Source organism: Sus scrofa, chromosome 2, assembly GCF_054392235.1.
Source record: "Sus scrofa isolate SSC_HxYL_T2T_F1_AM1 chromosome 2, Sscrofa_HxYL_maternal_Yorkshire_Landrace_v2.0, whole genome shotgun sequence".
Taxonomy (NCBI): Eukaryota; Metazoa; Chordata; class Mammalia; order Artiodactyla; family Suidae; genus Sus; species Sus scrofa.
Window position 1 is genome coordinate 100,388,790 of NC_139384.1, and position 27,247 is coordinate 100,416,036.

The following is a 27,247-nucleotide window of genomic DNA, read 5'->3' on the forward strand; positions in this document are numbered from 1 at the left end:
ATTATCTCCTGTTTAGATGTCTTGATTATGGTTTCATACCTTTTGTGTGTTTTGCACTAATTTTCATTTTCATAGCCTCTGCTTGAAACTATTGTCCTTACTTCTTTTTTTTTGTCTTTTTGAGTTTTCTGGGGCTGCACCCGCGGCATATGGAGGTTCCCAGGCTAGGGGTCTAATCAGAGCTGTTGCTGCCAGCCTACACCAGAGCCATAGCAACACAGGATCTGAGCCTCATCTGCGACCTACGCTACAGCTCATGGCAACACTGGATCCTTAACCCACTGAGCGAGGCCAGGGATCAAAGCCGCAACCGCATGTTTCCTAGTCAGATTCGTTAACCACTGAGCCACGATGGGAACTCTCTGTCCTTAAATTTTTCTGAATGGCCTCTTTTTCCCTTTCATAATGAAAATGTCATCTGCATGTGTGAACATTTGCTCTCTCCTTTATCTGTCAATGATTTTTGCTATTATGTTTGAAGGAAAGGCTTCCATTTTCTATTGCTGTTTAGAGACATCTTTTGAAGATGAGCGGGCTCTGAAGCCAGCTTGATTTTAGAAGGTCATGCATAGGAGCAAGAGAACTGATCAGGAAGAGTGTGGAAAGTGTGATGATCACTAGAACAATAAGAACATCTCTAGAATGTTGGGGTGGGAAGGAAACTAGACAGTCAAACCCGCTCATTCTGGACATGAGGAAATGGGATGTTTGTTTGCCCTGGGTCACAGTGCAAGTAGTGGTCAGGTTTCTGAGAAAACCGAGAACAAGGAGTGTGAAATAAAAGAGAAAAAGTGCTTCCCCCAGAAGTGGACTCCCAACAGGAATTTGAGAACATGTGGTTTACTTGGGAGAAAACTGTAGAAAACACCTGCAGGAGAGTCAAAGTATGGTCCCCAGAACATCAGCATCAGCATCACATGGGAGCTTGTCAGAAATGCAGAGTCTGGGCCCCACCCCAGATGTGAATCATTAGATCAGAGTCTGAATTTTATCAAGATCCCCAGGTGAGTCATAAGCATATTAATGTTTGTGAAGAACAGTGTGTGTTACTCCTTCCAGAGACATGGAAGCTGGGATTTTTGCCCTCCAACTCCTACCCTTCACTGGCGAAGGGCTGCTCCCCAGCATAAACTCCTCAGCATTTATGCTGACTCCAGGGCAGGAGTAGGCTCTCAGACAGAGCTTTGCCTCAGTAGGAAGGGAGGGTGCTGTCAGCTTGTGCTAAAAGCTGGAATGGTGAGTAGGGGCTGCAGGGAAGACAGCAAGAGCTACGGTATTGTTCTGAACATCAGAGGTAGCTGGGAGCCTTTTCTTTTTATAAGGTGAATCTCAGGCAGATGGCTTGGTCATTCAAAGTATTTCATACAGAGATAAATTGTATTAGTTAGCAGTCTCTTTCTCCACCTTTGGTAGAGGTTATGAAAGGTGCCAGGTCAATATTTTCAAATTCAAATTTATAAGGATGTGGTTCAAAGCTTAAATACAGAATTCCTAAGCAAAAAATTCAGAATGGGTTTCCTTATATTTCAAATGCCCGCTTCCTGCCTGGAAGTTCTCTTTCTCTTCTTGCCTGGAAGTTCTCTTTATTTTCTGTTCTTGGGATCATGCTGACCTTGGGAAGTTGGACTGTCCCATATGGCACCTGGAGCCTCAAGCCAACCTTTTCCGTTTGTTCCTATGCCTCCAGTGGCCCCAGCTTGCAAACAGACAGGCATCATGGGTATAAGCCAGGTGTCACCTAATGCATATGCAGTGTAGCACTTTATTTTGTTTGAACAAAAGCCAAGTGTATAGTGTCCAGTTTTTCCAGTTACTGGGATTTGCTTGGCCCCGGCTTTATCTCAGGAACTGCTCAATGGAGTTCCCTGGCTGCCGCTGCTCAACAGTAGGCGGAGTACAGGGATTGCTTTCAAATATGGAGCCAGTCTTGCATCTCTGGAATAAATCCCTCTTAAGTCATGGGGTATAATTTTGTTTAAATGTTGCTGAATTCTATCTTCTAATATTCTGTTAAAGATTTTTACATCTATATTTTTGAGAGATATTGGTCTGGGTCTGTAATCCTCTTCCTTCCTTTCTTCCATTCTTTCTTTCTTTCCTCTCTTTGGTTTTGGTATCAGAGTCATAAAGTGAATTGGGAAGTGTTCCTGTATATTCCAAAGAAATTGTTTAGATTTGGTGTTCTTTAAACATTTGATAGAATTCTCCGGGGAAACTATCTGAGCCACTCATAACATGCTACACAGCCCTGTGAAGGGTGGTGACTATTATAATTCCCATTTCATAGATGAAGAAACTGTAGCCCACACAGGAACTAGGAAATAGTAAAGCCAGGATTCAGACACGATAGTTTGGCTATTGTCTCAGCTAGGCTGAGAAGGTGACCAATGGGGTCAGGGCTACACAGTTAGGAAATGAGAGAGATGGGAAGTTACCTAGATCGGTCGAACTTCAAAGACCGTGCTTTTAGTCCAAGTTACATTCATTCAATCAGTGCATTTTATCGAGTGCTTACTGTGTCCTGGGGCTGTTCCAGTCATTGAATAAATGAAGTGTTGAGTGAAATAGATTTAGCCCTTGGCTTTATAGAATTCAAGGTTTAATAAATAACATATGAAAGTGCTATAAAAATGTAAATTATTCTAATGAGGATGAAACAATGATAAACATATATGGAAACTTAGCTGATGGCTATGGGCAGCTCCTCAAATTATATCCGGAAGTTGACTGTGTACTTGACCGAAGTTTACATCTGATTTGTGTGTGTGTTTTTAAACTGAAGAACTATACAAAGAAATGGAAGAACTATACAAACAGCTTATTTTTCCTTGAGCCATCTGAGAGCAGGTTGCCAACCTCACAACCTGTCATTACTTCTAAATACTTGAATGTGAACTTCGTGCAAACAGGGCATTCTCCTACCTAACCAGGCTACACTATCAAAAAGAGGACGTTAACATGAATCTATTATTAACCTCTAGTCCTCAGACTCATTTATGTTTTACCAGTTGCCCCAACATGGCCTTGTGTTACCTTCAGTTGTCATCTCCCTTTGGCCTTCCTCTGTCTGGAACGAGTCTTCATTCTTTTTTGACTTTCATGACCTTGCCATGTTGGAAGGTTCCAGGCCAGTTATTTTGGAAAATGGCCCCTAGTTTGGCTTTGTCTGATGTCTCTTTGTAATTGAATTGGGTTGATGCACTGTTGGCAGGGACACCAAGAATCGATGCTGTATTGTCCTTCGTGTACCTGACCCAGAGGTGGACAGTTTCAACCTGTCCCATTTTTGATGATGTTCATTTTGGTCCTTGGGTTAGGGTAGTGCCTCCAGGACGTGATCCTGAAAATTTCCCCCTTGCAACTTATTAGCATTTTGTAGGGAGGTACTTTGAAACTATGTAAGCATCTCATTTCTCCTTAAATTTGTGATTTATTCATTAATTTATTTAGTCTCTCTGGACTCATGGTTTCTTCTTTTATTCAGTGAGCTGCCCTCTCATTATCTTTATTCCTTTTGATGTTCAAATTATCTCCAGTTGGGTCAGAGGGAGTCCCCACAAGCTGACTTCTGGGTCCTTTTGACATATTTCTATCATTCTTTTGTAATTCTTCATTTTCTGGTGCAACCAGATGTTCCAGGCTCATCTTTTTCCTTCCCCAGCCCTGTAATCAGGCATTTCTTCAAAGAGGGCTGGTTCCAAAGATCTGGGCCCTAGATGTGCTTGTTGCTGTTTGAGTGTCACCACTCCCAGGCCCTCATTGTGGACAGAGCTAGCCCACCCACAGCGGTGCAATGTGTGTCTGGGAGCCTGTAGGGAGTGAAGGACCCAGGCCTTACATGGAAAGCACAGGGACCAGAGCCCCCTGGATTTGCACTCACCCTGCAGGACCAAGTGTTTTACCACGAGGAGTCATCAGTCAGGGTTAGTGCCCCAAGTGATGCAGGAAGGCTAGAACCAACCTGGAGGTTTCGATACTTTGTTTCACTTTGGAAAAGGCCTGTACCTAAACATCAGAGGCATTTGCTGGAGGCAAAATGGATAATATTTATCCCCTGTTAGATAGGCATCAATCTGCCTAGAAGAAGTCTTCGGATTAAATTTCAAGGATGAAACAAGAGTAGTTCTGATAGGTATATAGATCCTCAAAGAATGTGCAATAACTCCTCATAAAACAGCCTAAGAAATTCTTTCTGGCAGTTCCACACTTTTTAAAGAGCCCTTATGATTTGTGCTTGATAATATAAGCCTTAAATTTTAGAATTGTTTATGCCACCATGTCTTGTCTCTCTAAAGCGATTCATTCATCAACTAATTCACTCAGCACTTGATATGAAATACGTACTACTGAGCAGACACTGGGCTGAGCGTAGGTAAGCCCTCCTTCTCAGGGAACCTCTCAGTCTGATAGAAATCAGCGGTGTGATATGAAAAGGGCATATCATCAGATAGTGTACACAGTGCCGTGGGACATGGAGAGGGGAGGCTGTCTTCCCTATGGTCAGTCCCAGAAGGACCTGAGCATCCTGAGCAAAGGGTAATGCTTTGGGGGAGAGGGTCCCAGAATTGACTAGACATGGAGAACCAGGCTTGACAGTGGGCAGGACCAAAGGCTGTGCTGCAGGGCTGGGAAGTGCAGTGAATGTTTATTAAGAATATTCTGGTATGGCCTTGCCTCTGCTCCTTCCTTGTGGACCTTGGTTAAGATCTAAAGTCCTGGGAGAGAGCATCTGTCTGACCAAGCTTGAGTCATATGTCTGCTCCTGGCCCTAGGACTGGGGAAGGGAAGGGTCCAAGAGGAGTAATATCTGTTTTTCTTCCTTTCAGTAGAGATTAGACAGGTGTCTGGAATTTCTTTCTCGCTAAGACTGAATACTCTGGGAGAGAAGTCATTCCCCCAAAGAAAATTAAGCTCTGATTAGGGATGGAGAATGGAAACTAGACAAATTTTTTAAATTATCAGTGCCTCGGAGTTCTCTTTGTAGCGTAGCGGAGATGAATCTGACTAGGATCCGTGAGGTTGCGGGTTCAATCCCTGGCCTTGCTCAGTGGGTTAAGGATCTGGCATTGCCATGAGCTGTGGTGTAGGTTGCAGATGTGGCTCAGATCCTGCGTTGCTATGGCTGTGGTGTAGGCCAGCAGCTGTAGCTCCTAGCCTGGGAAACTCCATATGCCACAGGTGCAGCTCTAAAAAGCAAAAAAAAAGTTAATTACAAAAAATTATCAGTGCCTCTTATAAAGGCCTTCAGGCATAGGGAAGACTTTGGGGAAAGTTAAGTCCTTGATAATGTTGTTCAGCTGCTGGATCAAGCCTAACTTGAAACCAATACTTTGGAACTTTCCAGTTACATGAACAGATAAGCCTTTTTAGGGCCCCTTTTCCCTGACCTTTTTTTTTTTTAATTGTTTGTTTAAGACCATTTGAGTTTGATTATCTGTCATGTGTAACCAAAAGATTTCTAGCTGATACACCCCCACAATGTTCTTATACAATTGCTGGTGGTCCTTTGTTTTTCTTTTATTTCCTATGGAACTATTCAATTCTGTTTATATTTTCAATCTCTGAGTGCCATCAGTGCAGCTCATTTTTAGCTTTTATCAGGGGAGTGATCCAGATTATAATATCACACTCAAGTCATTTTTCTCAAATAGATGGTATACTTTTATAATGATATCTGATTAACCCTTCATAGTATCCTAATTAACAAAAGTAGTATACATGGGAAATAGTTTTTTCTTATAGCAATGGTAAAATCAGTTTTTCAGTCATGCAGCTGACTGGGCTAGAGATGCAAAACCTTCACAGCCATTGGTGTGTCTTCAAATCAGGCAACTGCTCGGCCCCCACCTGGTCTCGCTGGCATAGGCCCTGCCTGGGTGCTATGGGGTCAGCTCCTGTCCCAGTGGGAGACTAAACTAGTAACTCAGCTTTACGCAGTGCCGTGTTATCCTGAGGGACGTTGGAACTGGTAATTAATTCACAGGAGTCTCTGCATGGGGACAGCCACTATAATTATTCTAGTCTTTCAGTAAGAAAACTAAGATCCCGAAATTTACCCCACATTGCCCACCTAATCAGTCATCAAATCTGAATTCTTAAGTAAATCTTTTTGAGTTACACGCCCAAGGTGCTTACACACCCATTGTCATTTGCACTGTTATTTAGATAAAATAATATTGTTTTAAATATACCCTAATGATCATCATACAGCATTTGAAAAGAAAATATTTTCCCAATAATGTAGATATTGATATCTCAGATTTTTCATTTATAATTCTTCTTCTTCTTCTTTTTTTTTAATCACATGCAGAGAAAACAAATGAAGAGAAAATGTGGGAAAGTGAGCTGGTGCTGAATGGCAGGGATTTACCCAAACGGCTGCCCATCAGTGAGGCTGACAAGTAGGACGCTCGCCTGTGACTGGCCTGACACATGTCAATAGTCTTAAATATTATTTTCTACTGTGTGATTCCCTGAATACATTTTAACAATATTTGTATTTGATAAAAATAACTTTACATTAGATGGCAGTAATACCTGGGTCAAAAAATTTTGGTTTAGAGATTAAAACGAATAATGATAAATATTTTAATAAATCTTGGAAAATTGTCTTTCCTGCCTATCGGAATTACGATTGTCTGGAATATTCTCTCCTCAGCAGATTCTCACACGAAGCCTGGAATAGCAAAGGGACATAGACATGGGCCACCTCTTATTTTTGTCAGGTAAACTCGGTGAGAAGTTTGGAGAAAAACGACACTCACCAATGATCCTTTCAGAATTCTAATAGGAACAGAAGTAGGAAGCACAAGCAGGGCCCAAATGTTTCCTCAGCAAATATTGAAAGCTTATCCCTGTTATCATGGAGCTTAGCTTCTGGTGCAGGGAGGCAGAAGGTGAACAAAGTAAGTACATAAGTGTGTGTGTGTGTGTGTGTGTGTGTGTGTGTGTGTATGTGTGTGTGTGTGTGTGTGTGTGTGTGTGTGTGTGATGCCATTAGGCTAGTAAAACAGGACAGGGGAGGCAGTAGGTGGGCGTGAGTTCAGCTTTACACAGAATGGTCAGGAAAGGCTCTCCTGAGACCCTGCTTTCCTTCAGCAAAGGTCAGGAGGAAGTGAGGGAGGGGCTTCAGAGGCCACAGTTGTCCTTAGGACTGTTCATTAATGTCCCTGTCCTCCTTCCGGCCATGTGCTAGGGCTGCAATTCCTATCTCCTCAAGTATGAATTGATTTGGTCAACGAGGCATAAGTAACGGTGGGTGGGCAAAGGACTTTAAGGGTCAGGGCATGATTTCTCACGTTCCCTTGTCTTCAGCCAGTGGAGTCCACATGAAAGAGGCTCTCTTAGAATGCTCTTGACCAGAACAGCAGAGGCCAGAGCCAACAGCTAACCCAGAAACTCTGTTGCTGTAACCCTGAGATTTGGGAGTTATTTGCTATTGCAACATTGCGCAGGTATAGCTGTGTTCTGGAAGAGGGAACAAGTGCAAAGGTCCTTAGGCAGAAGTGGACCTGGCATGTTTGAGGAACAGTACAGAGGCTCTGTGCAGCAGATTGGGCAAGAGGGTCCTGAGTTGGTGTCAGAAAGGGGGTGAAGGGAGAGAGAGGTTGTGCGAGGCCTTCAGGACCATGGTAAGGACTTTGGCTTTTAGTCTGAATGAAATGGGGAATTGAGGGGTTTTGAGCAGAGGCATGATAAAATTTGCATTACATTTCAAAAGGCTCAGTCCAGTTGCTCTGCTGAGAATGTAGGGGGCAAAGGTGGAAGAAGGGAAGTTAGACCCTTGCACATCACTGTGTGTGTCCCTAGAAGAACCCAAGAGTCTGGGAAGCAAGTGATAGAAGTAGGGATGGATCCACCCGCCATCATCATCACTTATGTTCTTTGGGAAATGTGTGATTCCAGCCCTGATGACTCTCACCTTAAGTTTTTGTGAGTATAGATCTGATTTCCAGAGGGGGACACTTCTGATGGGAGGGGGGCATCTGGCAAGAGCCTGGTCTCCAGGCTCCTTGTGCCTAGAGACCAGCAGGAGGACCAGCTGCAGGAGGGAAAGGTGTCACCATCCTGGCAAGGGCAACTGACCCAAAACTCCAGGAAGAGGTGGGACTTCTGGGGAAGGCCAAGGTACATTTGACATGCAGTGGTTCTCAGGGCATCTTGGGTCTCCCTTGCCCAATTTTGGTGATAAAAGGACCTGTGCCACAGCCTTGTCCTATGAAGGGCATGATGACAAGGGATGAACAAGGACCCTCAGGGATGAGGCTCTAGGTCCCCCACCAGGCCAACTGCCTAAGCCAGTAGGGCTGTAGCCCGGGGTAACCCAGGGTGGGTAACTGAGGAGGGCAATGATTAGCATTGTCACTGTTTGGAAACCACCCGGAGCCTGGGGGATATAGTTTTTCTCATGAAATTCCCACTTGTAAATTTTCCCTAGGGAAAGAGACCCACCAAAATTTCAGAGAAGTTATTCCAAGGCGGTCTGACTTACTGTACAAAGCAAGCAGATCTGCGCAGGTAAGGTGTGTGGATTTTATGGTGCACTGCACAGAGATTCCCTTCAGGACCCAAATATTCCTTTTCCCAGTTACCAAGAGTGTCTTCCTTCTTGGATGACACCTGGGCCCCTCCCCAGGAATTGCCCTCAGTGGAAGGGAACTGCCAGGTTTTCACTTTTGTTCCCTCTCTAGGGGAAGTTGTATTCACTGTCTGGCTGATTTGGGGAGTCTAAGGGCCTGGCCTCTTGCTGCAGTCTGGGACATCTCTGAAGAACATGGCTGGTTTCACATCTCATGGAACTGGTTGAAGTCTCTAAGGTGTGTTCACTTTCTTCCTCCTCCCAGTCTGCTCTATGGCGGACAGAATAATGGCTCCCCAGGGATGTCTGCATCCTCCTCCCCAATATGCGTGACTGCATTGCCTTCCATGACAAATGGAAATCTGCACACATGAGGAAGTTAAGGATCTGGAGATGGAGAGATTATCCTTGGTGGACAAAATGTAATCCCAAGGGTCCTTATAAGGAAGAATCGGGAAGTCAGAGAAGAGAGAAGATGCTACCACCTGTTTTTGAAGATAGAGCCACAGCCTAAAGACTGTAGGTAGCCTATAGAAGATGAAAAAAGTCAAGACAGATTCTCCTTAAGAGCTTGAGAAGGAATGCAGTCCTGATGACTGATTTGGGACTTTGGTCTCTAGAACTATTCAGTGATAAATTATGCTGTATGAAGTCACCGTTTATTGCTGTTTACAGCAGCAATAGGAAACAAATACACGTTCCCTTACAGGTGATGTTTGGGAAAAGCATGCCCCAACAAGCTTCTAACATGCAAATCTTTTTTTAAATGATTTTTTTCCCATTATAGCTGGTTTACAGTATTGTCAATTTTCTATTGTACATCAAAATGACCCAGTCACACACACACACACACACACACACACATATACACTCTTTTTCTCACATTATCCTCCATCCTGCTCCATCACAAGTGACTAGATATAGAACCCAGTGCTATACAGCAGGATCTCATTTCTTATCCACTCCAAGGGCAATAGTTTGAATCTATTAACCTCAGATTCCCAGTCCATCCCACTCCCTCCCCCTCCCCCTTGGAAACCACAAGTATGTTCTCCCAGTCCCTGAATTTCTTTTCTGTGCTAACATGCAAATATTTACTCAGAGCCTGTTCCTCAGGGAATCTGGCTTATGCTGTGCCACTTTGTGGACAGATACTAGGACAATGAATCCTGAGGGAGATCAAATCAACCTGTTGCTGAAACTTGGCCTCTGTCCACCTGTGCCAAATAGAGACAGAGACAAGAGTTTTGGGTAAAGGAGAAATAGGTAAGTTTTATTGCTTTGCCAGGCAAAGGAGACCAGCAGGCTCATGCCCTAAAGACTGTGCCATCCATTGGGAAGAATTGTGGGGAGTTTTATAGTAAAAAAGGAGAAAACCAGGTTTTTGTATAGGAATCAGGATTGGGGCAGACATGCATTCTTCTTTCTTTGCAGGAATCGTAGTCATCAAAGCCGGTGTCAGGAGATCTCAGCATGATCATAATGGTGGTCGTCTGGGTTCTTGCCTAGAATAATAGTACTTTGGAAAAGGGCATATTGATCAGAGATTAGAACAAACTAGGAAGCTTCCTGAAAAACGTTATGTGCTCATAATCTTTAACCCACAGGCAATTATGCTCAGGGTGCCTAATCTTTAGTTTACAGGTGATAGCATTTAGGGTGCAATTAAGCCAGCGAGAAGGACAAGAAGGCCTCTACCTTCTTGTTCAAAGTATTCATCTCTAAAAGAAGCATAAAGAATATACTTTTCTCTTAGGTGTATAAGATGCCTCCCTATATCATTATGTGGATCCCTTGAGAGGGGACCAGGATTCTGCCCAAGGCCGTACTGTTGTTTCTTGACTGTCCCTCCCTTGACTTTGCATCCCCTTCTTTCCCTAATGAGCACCTGTCTGGACCTGCCCCTTGGAGCCCAGGGAAGTGCATGGAGGCTGAATGAAACCCATTTCCTAAAAACAAGAAATGCGGGACACAGAAAGGCTTTTGTGCCCAGGAGCCCCACAGGGCCCTGCTCAGTTACAATCTCAGTTTCATTTAAAAAGCTATCTTTTAACGATCCGGCGTTGCTGTGAGCTGTGGTGTATGTTGCAGACGCGGCTCGGATCCTGCGTTGCTGTGGCTCTGGTGTAGGCTGGCGGCTACAGCTCCGATTCAACCCCTAGCCTGGGAACCTCCATATGCCGTGGGAGTGGCCCAAGAAATGGCAAAAAGACAAAAAAAAAAATAATAATAATAATAAAAAAATAAAAATAAAAAGCTATCTTTTATTTTTATTGTCTTGTAGTCCAAAAGTAGTGTGGTCCAGGATTCTCCAGCAAGTTTCATCATCCGAAGGCTTTTTGGAATTAGAAACAGTCCTTGGATGCACTTTGTTTTAGATTCAAGATTGAAGGTAAAGGAATTGTGCAGGCCATTGGAATAATTTACCCTTTTAGGGAAAACTCTGTGATCAGAGAAGTTGTTTGTGTCACTGTAGGTCATTTTTCACTCCTGGAAAATCTTCATGTCTCTCCATGGGGGCTGCTGAAAAGACAACCTATAACCTGCTGGGATGATGGTGGTTTTGAAATTTGCCTGCAATTCTTTGACACTCCTTCCATTGAAAAATGGGGTCTGGGTCAGCTCCTTTTAAATCTGGGCAGGCTTATGACAGCCTCCTAAAATAGGGTCCGTACTTTGTGATGTTAAAATCAAAAGCAAATGGAGACCAGTCTCAAAGTTTCCCTGAGCAGAAAAAACCAGTTTAGTCATTAATTTAGCTTAATTACCAGTTACTGTGAAGACACTGCCTTCTCACTATATAAGCCGCTTGGTAACCGTAGACTTGCAAGCCTCACTCTGTGCACGTTCCTAGTTCGCTTTTGGTGATTTGTGCAAACTACGTTGTTATTAATTGGTGGTTCGTGGGTTTTATTTTCGCTTTTTCTGAACCTTTGACATTTAATGGTGCCTGAAGTGGGGCTCCAAGAAGATGAAGGCTGCAAGCCCAAGGCCAGGGAGCAAACTGTGGTGCTGGTTCCCACAGAGCCCTGTGTGCCATGATTCTTCGCCAACTGCAGAGTCCCCGGTAAGTCTCCCTTGTGTCTGAGCACTCTCTTTGTGGTACCTGCTTTCGAACTTTATCATGCACATTTGTTTTTGCTTTCTTCCTATTGTTGTGTGTGTGTATGTGTGTGTGTGTGTGTGTTCTGTTAATGTTTCTGGTTGTGGAAGCTTTGTGGCCAGTCCCCATGCTCTTCAAAAGGAGGGAAAGTACATGATACTGGGGGTTGGCAAACCGTTGTTGGAGACGAGGGTCCCTCACAGTTAGCAGTTCCATAAGTCATTTTTGATACTTTGAGACTTTCATAAAGTTAAATTTCTCTCTGAAAGACATTTTAGGGAATCCAAAGGCAAGATAGATTTCTCCTTGTCCTTGGTTCAGATTCTCTGCTTTATGAAAAAAACAGGTGAAATTTTGAATGATTTAGGATTGCAGAGGCCATTCTGAAGAAATTTTTAAATAAATCCAAAGGGAAAAGAGGAGATCTTAAATCTCTTAGACACAATGGAAAACAAACGAACAAGCCTGTTGGTGTGTATATTTGTGTATGTATATTATATGTTGTAAATTTTTAAACTTGTGGATGGTAGTGCCAAGGTTAATTTGTAAAGAGTTCTATTCAATTAGCTTGAGGGCAAAGAAGTGTTGCATAAATGAAGTATATACTAGCCCAAATGTTTGCAGGTTAATAAGATTTAGGATCGTATTTGATAGATAAAAGCTGTTTTAGGTGTGTGGGTTTGAGTAGAGCGGTCGTGCTTCAGAATTAGCAGCATGGAATATATTGTAGCTGTTTTGAGTAAACTAAATCAAATACACCGTTAAACTATATTAAGTATGATTAAGTGCAAATGAATTGGATGTGTGTAAGGTAAGCGTTTTTAGGTGAACTTCTCAGCAGTAATTACTTTATGGCTTAAATGGTTTCTCACATCTTTTAGGTAACTTAGACCGTTAAAGTTTTGATCGTTTTTGCAGAGGAGGAGGTGGGGATATTTAGATCTATTGATGACTATGTTCATGCCACGCATGCCATGAGGATGAATTAAAAGTGGAAGGACAAATGGTTGTCTGCTACTCTGCTAGCTCTGGACAGAGAGGATGGAAACAAAGGATGACAAGTTAGAGAGCTTAGCATCACAGTTTGCAAAGCCAGGGCACAGGTGCCGCACATTAAGATCCAGGTGACAGCAAAGACTGACTAAGTCAAGAGATAGGGAAAGTAATAGAATAAAAAGGGAGTAAAAGATGCTTTTAAAAACACAGACTGCTGTAGTTCCTGTCGTGGCACAGTGGAAACCATCCGATTAGGAACCATGAGGTTGTGGGTTCGAGCCCTGGCCTCGCTCAGTGGGCTAAGGATCTGGTGTGGCTAATGAGCTGTGGTGTAGGTCACAGACGTGGCTCAGATCCAGCGTTGTTGTGGCTGTGGTGTAGGCCAGCAGCTGTAGCTCTGATTTGACCCCTAGCTTGGGAAACTTCTGTATGCTGCAGGTGAGGGCCTGAAAAGCAAAAAGCAAAAAAAAAAAAAAAAAAAAAAAAGTCTCTCTCTTGATAATAACCACCAACACTGGTAAAGTAATCAAATGTACTCTAGAACTCTCTCTTGGTTTGCATGAGTTTTTGGATGGTTGGTCTGTTCTTGCTGAGAAATTATGAGCAGGGGTTTTTCTTTGCATTTTCAGTGCTCTGCCTAGAAAACAAAGATGATGTGTCTTCTCAAAATATCTTTTTCTCTCATATCAGGTCTTTGATGACCTAAGAAGGCTGGATTTTAACGCTGTATATGTGTTAAAATTACCTGGGAAGCATTGTCAAATAAGTATTGTCTTGTCTTGAAATGATGTAAAAAATCTGAAATGTTCTAATAACTTGGACAAGGAGAGTTTGCTGATAATTTTAAGGTCATAAAACTTGGTAGGAATTTCCAGAATTCGATTCAAGTAGAACAAGGCTTAACATGGGACTCAATTAACTGTTGAGGGTAATTGTAATTTCTGCCAGATTGAAGGAAATCTTTCCTTTTAGGCTATGACTAACGGTACGGATAGGGAGAAAGATTACTGTTTTTTATGTCTTCATTACAAGCCTGTTTCTAAAAATCGTACATTTTAAAATGAGTCCAAATGGAAGCCCACACACCATATGTCTAAATATTTAAAATTATAAATCAAGTGAGCAAATTGTCAAATATGTTCAATCCTCCCATTTTAAAATATACATTTGTGATGACAAAATAGAAAGTTGGCAAAAGATAAAACACTACTGAATTTGTTACACAAATCTTTATGGGCTGGCGGTGTTTGCATCATTGTTTTGGATTGTAGAAAGTTACACAGCCACTATATGCAACTGTCGTACATACTGTCCTAATTCCCAAGTTATCTCCTGAGTCAGGACTTAGAAAATGAAGAAAAGACAGAACTTCCAGGAAATACCTAATTGTGTGTAATAGGTTCTATTGCCTACATACTGAATCTTCCGTAAAGTTGTCAGGTGAATTCATTTCTCTTTTTACCTACTGAAGTCTTTCATTCAAATTGTCCCAATGAAACCCTCCCATCTTCTTAAGCAATGTTTATTTCTGACTGAAACATCACAAACCTATGCTCATAAACCTTTTGAGGACATAGGGCAAGCAAGGTAGAGAAGCCTTCCCCCGAGACTCCTTGGACAGCGGCGTCAAAAGTGGATATTTAGGGTTGAGGGTGGTGCCGTGCCAGTGAGTGCTAGACCCTGAGAGGATCACAAGTAATGGTTTAATACAAATCTTGGTGGGCGTGAGTAGGATACATGGAGCCCTTTAAAGTGCAGGGCCAGGACGAAGGCCTCTTTTAATTTAAGGGCACTGCCACTTTCAGGGCACTTGTTCCATGACATAGGGATAGATGTCTGGGGAACAGTGACAGGAATCTATTAACTCCTTCACCCCTAACAAGAGAATGATGATGAGTCTGCAAGCCTACCTACCAATCAGTGATTCACTTTCTGCCTTTTCCATTCATTTGTGTGTCAGATGCTGTTCTAGGCACAGTGGTGAGCAAGGCCATCAGATTTCCTGCTCTTACAGAGCTCCCATTTTAGTGGGAAGAAGACTAAAGATAAACACCTAAACTATAAGTAAGATAATTGAGCATAGAAACAAGTGCTGTGAAATCATGAAATGGGGCAGGAGCAGCCAATTTTCGGTAAGGGGGTTGGGGAAGAGCTCTCTGGGGAGGTGACTTTTGGGCTGAGGTCCACAATGAGTAGGAGGCAATCATGCCAACATTGAACAGCTTAGTTAACTGGATTTCCTGATAGCAGAGGGTTCAGAAGAACCACTTTTTGAAGTTTCCTAGCGGCACAGTGGGTTAAGGATCCAGTGTTGTCATTGCTGTGGCATGGGTTCAACTCCTGGCCTGGAACTTGTGCATGCTGTGGGCCAGCCAAGGGAAGAAATAAAAGAACCACCACTTTCTAAACTTTAACACTTGATGAACATTTGAACATTTTTCTTTCAAGTACTTTGCCTCATTGTCTTTCTATTGTCTAAAGTGCAACAGTTTTTCATACTTCTGGACTTTGTACCACATCTTGATAATTAATGCACAGAATATAGATGTAAAATAAGTTGTGATGAGACCAAATCTGATCTGAAATAAGAATATGCTCTTTCTCAAATAGCAAAGGAATAACAAATTGTCTTTTCTAATATGTTTTACTATAACTGATTTTCATATGAAGAGTTAAATTAGCAAGGTAAGCTTAAAAAAAGCTGTATCTACGTAGAATTTTAGTCCTGTACATATCATGAAATTTTTAAAGAATACTTGAACTTAGTCAACAAGTGCACTTGTTAAGACTGAAATTGAAGAAAACCTTTATTTTTTCCAATTTAAAAGAGGAAATTTACCAGTCGGTTTTAAAAGAAAGATGCATGTGTAATGTGGGATTTTTTTTTTTTGTAAACACTAAATATTTTATTTTTAGTACTTACAGCAACATTACTGTTGCATGTGGCAGACAGCACAGTGACTTATATGCATTCTGACATGAAATTGTCACAAGACCTTGCATGGATTGGTATAAGGTACTATTGGTATTCTTATTTTCTTTTTGAGGAAATAAGCAAAATTAAATACTTTGTCCAAAGTCACACAGCGGGAAATGGTAGAACCAGAAGTTGAACCTGGGCAGCCTGTCTTCAGAGTCAACTTAATTCCTGAGATGATGACAGTCTTTTAGATATTATACTATCTTATTTGTAATTTCATGATTATATTCTCACATACTTTGGAATTTGCTTAATTCTTTAGTTTCTTCAGAAATTCAGTATGTTATAGCAACTTTTGTGAAAGAAAACTTTATTCTAAAACACAGCTCAAATTGTAAGACAGGAATACTATTGAAATAGGTAAATGTAGACATACAGAGAATAGTGAAACATAAACATAAAAAATATAACTTGAGCATTTTAAAGAACTCTTGATTGATAAAACCCAACATACCTCTAGCATAATTGTTAAAACATAGTCAAAGTAAAACACAAAACTATGGAAACAGTGAATTCAAATATAAAAACAAGACATAGGTATATTTGAATCTGTACAGAGGTCTTCAAATCAGTTGTAGCATAATTCCAAACAAACTGCATAACCAAGTAAAGAAAGACCATAACAAACCCTAGACTAAGGAACAAAAGATTTCCTAAAATGACCAAATGATTTATTTCCAAAATCTCCTGTATGATCTAGCAACTGCCTCCTCTTTTCTCTTTGCCTACCTCCAAAATAAATGAGGTTCTGTCAAGTCTGATGTCAACCACTGCATGGCTTATTAGACTTTGAGCATTTTGATTAAGACCTTTCATTAAATGTGCTCTCATGTGACATCTTTCTTCATCAGTATGCCTTCTGAATTCTAAATATTTCAGGTACCAAAAAACCTCATTACTGCAGCACTGGATAATTACGGTAGCTTTCTTCATTTAAGTGGACATTGAGAGTTGTCTTCACATGAATGAAAAAGAATAGCAGAAACCTCCACAAGAAAGATAACTTTATAAAAATACTTCTTTGTCCTTTAATACCTCAGTTTTTGAAATATTATTAGTAACTCTCCAGGCCAGAGTTTTAGAGCTTAGATGAAGTAAAAGTTGAGAATGTAGCTGGGGGCGAAAGTTAGTTCTCCTGTTAAATATGTGAATGGGGCTAAAGTATTGTGCAGAGGATGCATTGATCATGTTACTCCCGAGTCTCATCACTTCTTAGTTGCTTCTTGCATTAAGAACCTGAAGTTGTCTGAGGAGTTTTGTTGTTGTTGCTGTTGTTTTTTTTTTTTTTTTTTTTTTTTTTTTAAGGGCCACATCCGTGGCATAGAGGGGTTCCCAGGCTAGGAGTTGAATAAGAACTATAGCTGCTAGCCTATGCCACAGCCATGTGGGATCTGAGCTGCCTCTGTGACCTACACTACAGCTCATGGCAGTGACAGATCCTTAACCTATTGAGTGAGGTCAGGGATCAAACCTGTGTCCTCATGGATGCTAGTGAGATTTGTTTCTGCTGAGCCATGACAGGAACTCTACTCTGAGAAGATTTATATTACTAGACTTATTTGGCAATGAAAATATAGGAAAATTGGTTGTTACTATAAGAAAGTGAACTCAAAAATGGTTGTAAACTTTCAGAAAAATCAGGTCTCCAAATCAGCTTTTATTAGCAGGAAAACTTTTTTTCAGGCTCTTCTATGTTAAAATTTTTTAGCATTTATAAGATCTCACCTTGATATTAACAGTGTCAGATACAGTATTAGTAAATGCAATAGTTTTAGGAAGAGATACTTCATCATTACTTTCTTGAAGTTTAGTGCTTAGAGCTTTTTCAAACCAATGTTCTTATTTTAGAGCTGAGCAAGCTGAGGCTCAAAGAAAACCTGACCTGTTTTGTGTTAGCAAAAAAGCCAACAACCCAAGTGAAAAATGAGCAAAAGACCTGAATAGACATTTCTCCAGAGAAGATATACACATGGCCAACAAGCACCTGAAATAATGCTCAGTATCACTGATTATTAGAGAGAAGCAAATCAGAACTACAATGAGGTACCACCTCACACCAGTTGAATGGCTATTATTAATAAGTCCACTAATAACAAATGCTTAAGGGAGTATGGAGGAAAGGGAACCCTCCTGCACTGTTGGTGGGAATGTAAGCTGGTACAACCAATGTGGAGAACAGCATGGAGGTACCTTAAACATCTATACATAGAACTACCATATGACTCAGCAATCCCACTCTTGGGCATATATCCAGATAAGACTTTGCTTGAAAAAGACACATGCACCCGTATGTTTGTTGCAGCACTATTCACAATAGCCAAGACAAGGAAACAACCTAAATGTTCATTGACAGATGATTGGATTAAGAAGATGTGATATACATATATGTATATATATATATATATGTGTGTGTGTGTATATATATACACACACAATGGAATACTATTCAGCCATAAAGAAAAAATAATGCCACTTGTAGCAACATGGATGGAACTAGAGACTCTTACACTGGGTGAAGTAAGTCAGAAAGAGAAAGACAAATACTGTATCATATCACTTATATATGGAATCTAATATACAGCACAAATGAACCTTTCCACAGAAAAGAAACTCATGGACTTGGAGAACAGACTTGTCGTTTCCGAGGGGGAGGGAGTGAGGTGGACTGGGAATTTGGGGTTGTGAGCCACATGGGAAGTCCAGAATTTGGGGGTGATAGATGCAAACTATTGCATTTGGAATGGATAAGCAATGAGATCCTGCTATATAGCACTGGGAACTATATCTAGTTACTGGTGTTGGAGGATAATGTGAGAAAAAGAATGTATACATGTATGTGTGACTGGGTCACCTTGCTGTATGGTAGAAAATTGACAGAACAGTGTAAACCAACTCTAATGGGAAAAATAAAAATCATTTTAAAAAATAGAATGACTATATCATCTGGCAATCCCACTTAGGGGTATTTATCCAAAGGGATTGAAATTAGGATCTTAAAGATATACCTGTGTTCTCATGTTCATCGCAGAATTATTTAAAATACTCAGGATATGGAAATGACCTATATGGGCACTTGCAGATGAATAAAGAAATGCAGTGTGTATATATATATATATATATATATATATATATATATATATATATGTACAATGGAATGTCCTTCAGCCTTAGCAAGAGGAAAATCCTGCCATTTCCAACAACATGGATGAACCTACTGGACATTATGCCATTTGAAATAAGCCAGACACAGAAATGAATAATACTGTATGATCTCACCAACATGTGGAATCTAAAATCATCTAGCTCAAAGGAACATAGTGATTGCCAGGAGTTGGGGAAAGAGGAAATGATAAGGTGATGTTCTAAGCGTAGCAAGTTTCAATTATGTAAGATAAGTTGTGGAGCTCTGTTAGCAAGCAGAGTGCCACAGCTAACAGTGGTCTTAACACACACATGTGCAGCAAGTGGGATGGGAGGTGATGGATATGTCTATGGCCTTCATAGTTTATGGGTATATATTCATTTCTAAACTTATTAACATATATATATATTAGTACAGATTTTTACATGTAAATTGTACTTCAATAAAATGATTTAAAACAAAACACGTAGGCTTTAAAATTAAGAATTTTGCTGCTCTTTGATGCAAATCACCCACTGGCAAAACACTATTGCTGAGGTTTGGGGAGGACTTTATGAGACCTCAGGCTTGGGGAGAGGGAGCTTAGTCTGGAGAAAAGTATGTGCTCATTCTGCTGCCCAGCAGCTGCATCTGTCAAGCTGGCCAGAGGTGCAGTTTGCTCCCATCCCTCCTCATTTAATTTCAGCTTTTGAATAGACACGTGAGTCATTGGGACACAGTAAAAGCACAGCAAAAGCACAGCATTTGAGTCATACTTACTAGTTAATTTCCCTTGCCTACCCATGAGGGAGGAAGTCGTATCTCAGGGATGCAACTAGTTAATTACTGTAAATAATGATTAAATACTCAGGTTTCAGAAATATGTTGGACTATGGTTTAATTATTTTCCTTAAAGAATGCTTAGTATTTTAATTTTTTGAAAGCCATGTAACTAATCAGTTTTAGCTGGATATGTTGCCCTCCCACCAACAGTGTCCCCCTCCCCTCACATGAGATGTTGACATAATTGAATGACTGTGGATAAAAAAAAGTGCATTTGCATTTTGATGAATTAGGTTACAGAAGAAATCCATAGATAAAATGAGCATGCATCTAAAATATTTTAACTACCTATTTACAGAGTTTTAGCAGTCTTAGAAGCCTAGAGAAGTTTATAAACCACATTGAGGAACTGTTTTTTTTTTTTTTTAGTTTTTTATTACTCAAATGAATTTATCACATCTGTAGTTGTATAATGATCATAATCCAATTTCACAGGATTTCCATCCCACAGCCCAAGCACATCCCCCCACCCCCCAAACTGTCTCCCCCAAAGACCATAAGTTTTTCAATATCTGTGAGTCAGCATTTGTTCTACAAAGAAGTTCAGTCTGTCCTTTTTTCAGATTCCACATGTCAGTGAAAGCATTCGATGTTGGTGTCTCATGGTATGGCTGACTTCGCTTAGTATAATAATTTCTAGGTCCATCCATGTTGCTAAAAATGCTGGTGTTTCCTTCCTTTTAATGGCAGAGTAATCCTCGATTGTGTATGTGTACTACATCTTCTTGATCCAATCCTCTGTCGATGGACATTTAGGTTGTTTCCATGTCTTGGCTATTGCAAATAGTGCTGCAATGAACATCGGAGTACATGTGTCTTTGCGAGTCATGGTTTTCTCTGGATAGATGCCCAGGAGTGGGATTGCTGGATCAAATGGGAGTTCTATTTTGAGTGTTCTGAGGAATCTCCATACTGTTTTCCACAGTGGTTGCACCAACTGACAATCCCCCCCCCCAACAGTGTACTAGGGTTCCTTTTTCTCCACACCCTCTCCAGCACTTATTGTTTGTAGACTTTTGGATGATGGCTATTCTGGCTGGTGTAAGGTGGTACCTCAGAGTGGTTTTGATTTACATTTCTTTAATGAAGAGTGATGTTGAACATGTTTTCATGTGTTTTTTGGCCATCTGTATGTCTTCTTTGGAGAACTGTCTGTTTAGCTCTTCTGCCCATTTTTGGATGGGGTTGTTTGTTTTTTTGGCATGGAGCTGCAGAAGGTGTTTAAAAATTTTGGAGATTAATCCTTTGTCAGTGGATTCACTTGCAAAGATTTCTCCCATTCTGTGGGTTGTCTTTTTGTTTTGTTTAGGGTTTCCTTTGCTGTGCATAAACTTTGAAGTTTGATTAGATCCCATTTGTTTATTTCTGTATTTATTGGCAGTACTCTAAGAGGTGGATCTGGGAAGATGTTGCTGTCGTTTATGTCAGAGAGTGTTTGGCCTATGTTTTCCTCTAAGAGTTTTATAGTGTCTGGTCTTCTATCTGGGTCTTTAGTCCATTTGGAGTTTATTTTTGTGTATGGTGTTAGGGAGTGTTCTGATTTCATTCTTTTCCATGTGGCTGTCCAGTTTTCCCAGCACCACTTATTGAACAAGCTGTCCTTTCTCCATTGTATATTCTTGCCTCCTGTGTCATAGATTAGTTGGCTGTAGGTGCGTGGATTTAATTCTTGGCTTTCTATCCTGTTCCACTGATCTATGTGTCTGTCTTTGTGCCAGTACCATATGGGTTTTAATGATTGTTGCTTTGTAGTATAGTCTGCAGCCAGGTGCCTGATTCCTCCAGCTCCATTTTTCTTTTTCAGGATGTCTTTGGCTATCCTGGGTCTTTGTGTTTCCAAAGAAACTTTAAAATATTTTGTTCGAGTTCTGTGAAAAATGTCCTTGGTAATTTGATAGGGATTGCATTGAATCTGTATATTGCCTTAGGTAGTATTGTCATTTTGATAATATTAACTCTTCCAATCCACGAGCATGGTATATCTTTCCATCTATTTGTGTGATCTTTGATTTCTTTCATCAGTGTCTTACAGTTTTCAGAGTACAGGTCTTTTGTCTCTTCAGGTAGGTGTATTCCTAGTTATTTTATTCTTTTGGATGCGAGAGGAACTGTTGATTAAAGAGTGGAGGTGGCTTGTTATAAAGCAATCAGCTCATACTTCATTCATGTAAAAGATCAGTCATTAAAGAGGAAGGGGCATGTTCTTGCCCTCCTCTCCTTTCCCTCATTGTTTCAAAACTTTGGGAAGAAAACTACTTACTTGTAATACTCTATCAAAACTAATAATATAAGATAACAATAGATCGGAGTTGCTGTCATGGCTCAGTGGTTAGCGAATCTGACTAGGAAGCATGAGGTTGTGGGTTCGATCCCTGACTTTGCTCAGTGGGTTAAGGATCTGGCATTGCTGTGAGCTGTGGTGTAGGTCACAGACGCGGCTTGGATCCTGCGTTGTTGTGGCTCTGGCATAGGCCGGTGGCTACAGCTCTGATTAAACCCCTAGACTGGGAACCTCCATATGCCCTAGAAAAGGCAAAAAGACCAAAAAAAAAAAAAAAAGATAACAGATGTTTATCTCGGCCTTATGATCTACAGTCAGAAAAAAACAGGGAACTCAGGATCTTCAAGGATAGTATGCCTACCTAATATGACATGCTTAACATTTGTCAGTAGAGACCAGTAATCATGTTCAATAAATTCCAGCTCATTGTTGAGCTATCATTTTCTACCAGTCACTGTACACTTTGTTTCTTAAAACCTGCTAACATCCAGATAGATAAGTAAAAGGAAAAAAGCTGGAAAACAAAAGCCAAAAACATACCTGATTCAAACTGTAGAAGCTGAGGTAAAACTTAAATCGGCTAGAAGTTTTGAGGGTCTCTATGGGAAGTGACAGATGAGGGGACTGGTACAAGGGAGGCAGGTAGTGGGCTTCCTTCTAAGTAACTATTGACTTGTGCTGTATTGACTAAGGATCCACCTGCTGCTGATTCAGTGGTATGCGTTTATTAACATTGCTCTTGTAATAGGACTCCAGGGACCATGGGGAGGGATACAAGTAAGAGGAGATTGAGAAAGATTACTGTTAACTGGCTTGAATGTAAATAATGGGTCTTGTGGTAGAGATGAGGAGTGTAGTTAGCCCCAAAGCTAACAATATCTTGAAAGCTCACTTAATGGAAATTTTTTGATCAGATGTAATCATTCATTACAGGAAGGGTTATGGGAATAGTGAGGTGCCATAACCATTGGCCACAGTAGTTTAAGATCTGTAACCGCTTGGCTTTTAGCTAACTGTGTTTTCTTGGAGTCTCTTTATAGCTTAAAAATATTCCTAAAAAGATTGGACTTGTCTTACCAGGGCCAAAGTTACTCCTTGAGGAATTTAAGTAGTGGTTTCAAGAGCCACATTAATGCTTTTAAACTAATAACTATTTATGAAGGTACATTAACTTTTCAATAACTCTATATTATATCTTAACTACAAGGACTAGTTATAAGTATTAGAACAGGGCTCCCAGATTAGAGAAAAAAGATACATAGGATTAGCTGCAATTCTACTAATAAAAATTATATAATTTTCTTATTGAATAAGTTAGATTTCACTTGATCAAGATAATGTGTGATCGGAGAACTAATTTCTTCCTTGACTTGTAAGAGTATTTTCTATGAACTTTTATATTGTGAAAGGAAAATGGTTGTAAGTCTCCTCGAAATTTCCATTCCCATCTTAATTCAACGTCTTTGCCTTAAACATGGCTTGAGAAATAAGAGTTTTTGTGATGCAGGCAGAAGCTGTCAAACTTTCACTGCAGGAAAAGGAGTGTTGGTCTCATATTGTTTAAATAAATGGAATTCTTCCAAAGAAAGACAGAGGAACCAACCGTGCAAATTGGTTTTGCATCTTTTACTTATTTCTGGCTAATGTGGGTTCCTTTTATTTTTTTTTTCTCTTCTGATTGCTGTGTCTAAGGCTTTCAAAACTATTTTGAATAAAAGTGATGGAGATTGGACATCCTTGTCTTGTTCTTGATCTTAGATATATGTTTTTCATAACCTTACTGTGGGTTTGTCATATAAGGCCTTTATTATGTTATGTTCTGCTTACACCTACTTTCTGAAGAGTTTTTTTTTTAACCCTAAATGGATGTTGAATTTTGTCAAAAGATTTTTCTGCATCTGTAGAGATGATCATATGGTTTTTTATTATTTAATTTGTTAACATGGTATATCACAATGATCATTTTTACAGATACTGAAAAATCCTTGCATCCCTGGGAAAAATCTCAGTTGATCACAGTGCAGGATTGTTTTGATGTAGTGTTGGATTCAGTTTGCTAATATTTTGTTGAGGATTTTTGTATCTATGTTCTTCAGTGATATTGGTCTGTAATTTTCTTTTTTGTATGCTTTCTTCATTTTTGGTTTCAGGATAATCTTGGAGTTGTGAAATGAGTTTGGAAGCGTTCCTTCCTCTACAGTTTTTCTGGAATAGATGGGGAAGAATGGGTGTTAACTTTTCTGTAATTGTATGTAGAATTTACCCATGAAGCCATCTGATCCTGGACTTTTGTTTGTTGGGAGTTTTGGGCGGGGGAGAGTACTATTTTTGTTTTCACTACTAGTGATTGGTCTGTGCAAGTTGTCTGTTTTCTTCTTGATTCAGTCTTGGTAACTTGCATGTTTCTAGTAATTTGTCCATTTCCTCCAGTTTGTTCAATTTATTGGCATATAACTGTTCATCATATTTTCTTAAGTTTTTTTTTGGTATCTCTGTGGTATCTATTGCTTTCTGTTCTCCTCTTTCATGTCTTACTTTGTTTTATTTGCATCCTTTCTCTTCTCTTCTTGGTAAGCCTGGCTAAAGTTTTAGCAATTTTGTTTATCTTTTCAAAAAAAATTTCTTGATTTCATTCATCTTTGCTCTTTGTCATTCTTTTTTTTTTTTTTTTTTTTTTTGTCTTTGTTGTTGTTGTTGTTGTTGTTGTTGTTGCTGCTATTTCTTGGGCCGCTCCCGCGGCATATGGAGGTTCCCAGGCTAAGGACTGAATCCGAGCGGTAGCCACTGGCCTACGCCAGAGCCACAGCAACGCGGAATCCGAGCCGCGTCTGCAACCTACACCACAGCTCATGGCAACGCCGGACCGTTAACCCACTGAGCAAGGGCAGGGACTGAACCCCCAACCTCATGGTTCCTAGTCGGATTCATTAACCACTGCGCCACGATGGGAACTCCCTGTCATTCTTTATTATAGTAGAATTTATTTACAATGTTATGCCAAGTTCTACTGTACAGCAAAGTGACCCAGTCATATATGTGTGTGTGTGTGTGTGTATTCATTTTCTTATATTATCTTCCATAATGATCTATCCCAAAAGATTGGATATAGTCCCCTGTGCAATACAGTAGGACCTCATTATTTATTCCATTTGAAATGTGGTAGTTTGTATCTACTAACCCCACACTCCGAGTCTGTTTCCCTCCCTCCCTCTTTCACCTTGGCAACCATAAGTCTGTTTCTGTTTTGTATATAGGTTCATTTTTTTTGCATTTTAGATTCCAGATGTAAATTATATGCTATGGTATTTGTCTTTTTCTTTCTGAATTATTTGGTTTAGTATGAGAATCTCTAGTTGGATTCATGCTGTCGCAAATGGCTTTATTTTTTTTAATGGCTAAATAGTATTCCATTGTGTATATTATCACATCTTAATCCATTCATCTGTCAATGGACATTTATGTTGCTTCTATGTCTTGGCTATTGTGAATAGAGCTGCTATAAACATAGGGGTGCCTTTATCATTTTGAATTAGAATTTTGTCTGGATATACGCCCAGGAGTGGGATTGCCAGATCCTATGGTAATTTTATATTTAGTTTTCTGAGGACCCTCCATACTGTTTCCCATAGTGGTTGTACCAATTTACATTCCCACCAACAGTGTAAGAGAGTTCCTTTTCTCCACACCCTCTCCAGCATTGGTTATTTGTAGACCTTCATTTCTCTAATAATTAGTGATGGTGAGCATTTTTTCATGTGCCTGTTGCCATCTGTATCTCTTGTTTGGAGAAATGTCTATTTAGGTCTTCTGCCTGTTTTTCGATTGGGGTAGTTGTTGTTGAATTATATGTGTTGTTTATGTATTTTGGAGATTAAGCACTTGTCAGTTGTACTGTTTGCACGTATTTCCTCCATTCGGTAGGTTGTCTTTTTGTTTTGTTTATGGTTTCCTTTGTTGTGCAAAAACTTGTAAGTTGCATTAGGTCCCAATGGTTTATTTTTGTTGTTATTTCTATTGCTTGAAAGACTGACCTAATAAAATATACGTATGATTTATATCAGAGAATGTTTTTCTTATGTTCTCTTCTAGGATTTTTATGGTGTAATGTCTTATGTTTAAGTCTTTAAGCCATTTTGAATTTCTTTTTGTGCATGATGTGAGGATGTGTTCTAATTTCACTGATTTATATGCAGCTGTTCGTTGTTCCCAGCACCACTTGCTGAAGAGACTTTCTTTTCCCCAAGTTTATATTTTTGCCTTCTTTGTCAGAAATAATTGACCATAGGTGTTTGGATTTTTTTCTTGTCTCTCTATTCTGTTCTGTGGATCTGTATATCTGTTTTTATACCAGTTCTACACTGTTTTGATTACTATAGCTTTGTAATATTGTCTGAAGTTTGGGAGGGTTATGCTTCCTGCTTCCTCCCCACTGCCTCAGGTTTGCTGTGGCAAATTCTGGGCGTTTTCTGATTCCGTATAAATTGTTGTATTATTCGTTCTAGTTCTGTGGAAAATGTCATGGGTAATTTAATAGGGATTGTATTAAATCTGTAGTTTGCTTTGGATAGTAGGGCCAAATATTAGCAGTATTGATTCTTCTAATACAAGAGCCTGGGATATCTTTCCATTTCTTTGAATCCTCTCTAAATTCCTTTATTACAGTTTTATAGTTCTGAAAATAGAAGTCTTCTACCTTGGTCATGTTTATTCCTAGGTCCTTCCTATTTTCAAAATAGCTAATTTTATTATTTCTTCTTGATCTTTGTTATTTCCTTCCTTCTGCTGACTTTGGGCTTTGTTTTGTTTTTTTTTTTTTTTTCCTAATTTCTATAGTAGGTAGTTGATGTTGTTTGAGATTTTTCTTATTCCTTGAGGAAGTTCTGTATTACTATAGCCTTCCTTACTAGAAATGCTTCTGTCATATCTCATAGATTTTGGAGTGTTGTCTTTGCTTTTTCATTTTTCTTGAGGTATTTTCTGATTGCCTATTTGATTTCTTCATTTAGCCATTGGAATTTTAGTACTATGGTGTTTAGAGTCTACATGTTTGTTCTTTTCCCTTTTTCTTGAGATGGTTGATTTCTACTTGGTTGACATTGTGGTTGGAAAAAATGCTTGAAATAATTTCTATCCTCTTAAATTTATTGAGACTTGTTTTGTAGCCTAGCATGTTACCTATCCTGAGAATGTTCTATGTGCACTTGAAAAGAATGTGTATTCTGCTGTTTTTGGATTGAATGTCCTGTAGATTTTAAGTCCAACTTGTCTATCATTTAATAGCACTGTTACCTTTTTGATTTTTATATCTGGAAGATCTGTCCATTGACATAAGTGGAGTTTTACTA

At 39.9% G+C, this 27,247-nt stretch overlaps 1 long non-coding RNA gene across 4 annotated transcripts in view; it reads left to right on the top strand.

Annotated features, from left to right (window-relative positions):
- The first annotated feature begins 11,404 nt into the window (after positions 1–11,404).
- LOC146405613 (uncharacterized) overlaps positions 11,405–27,247 on the top strand; it is a 95,710-nt gene continuing 79,867 nt past the window's right edge. For all 4 annotated transcript variants that reach the window (XR_014838166.1, XR_014838165.1, XR_014838167.1 and 1 more), the window contains exon 1: positions 11,405–11,645. This is a non-coding gene — a long non-coding RNA (uncharacterized LOC146405613). The remainder of the gene's footprint in view (positions 11,646–27,247) is intronic.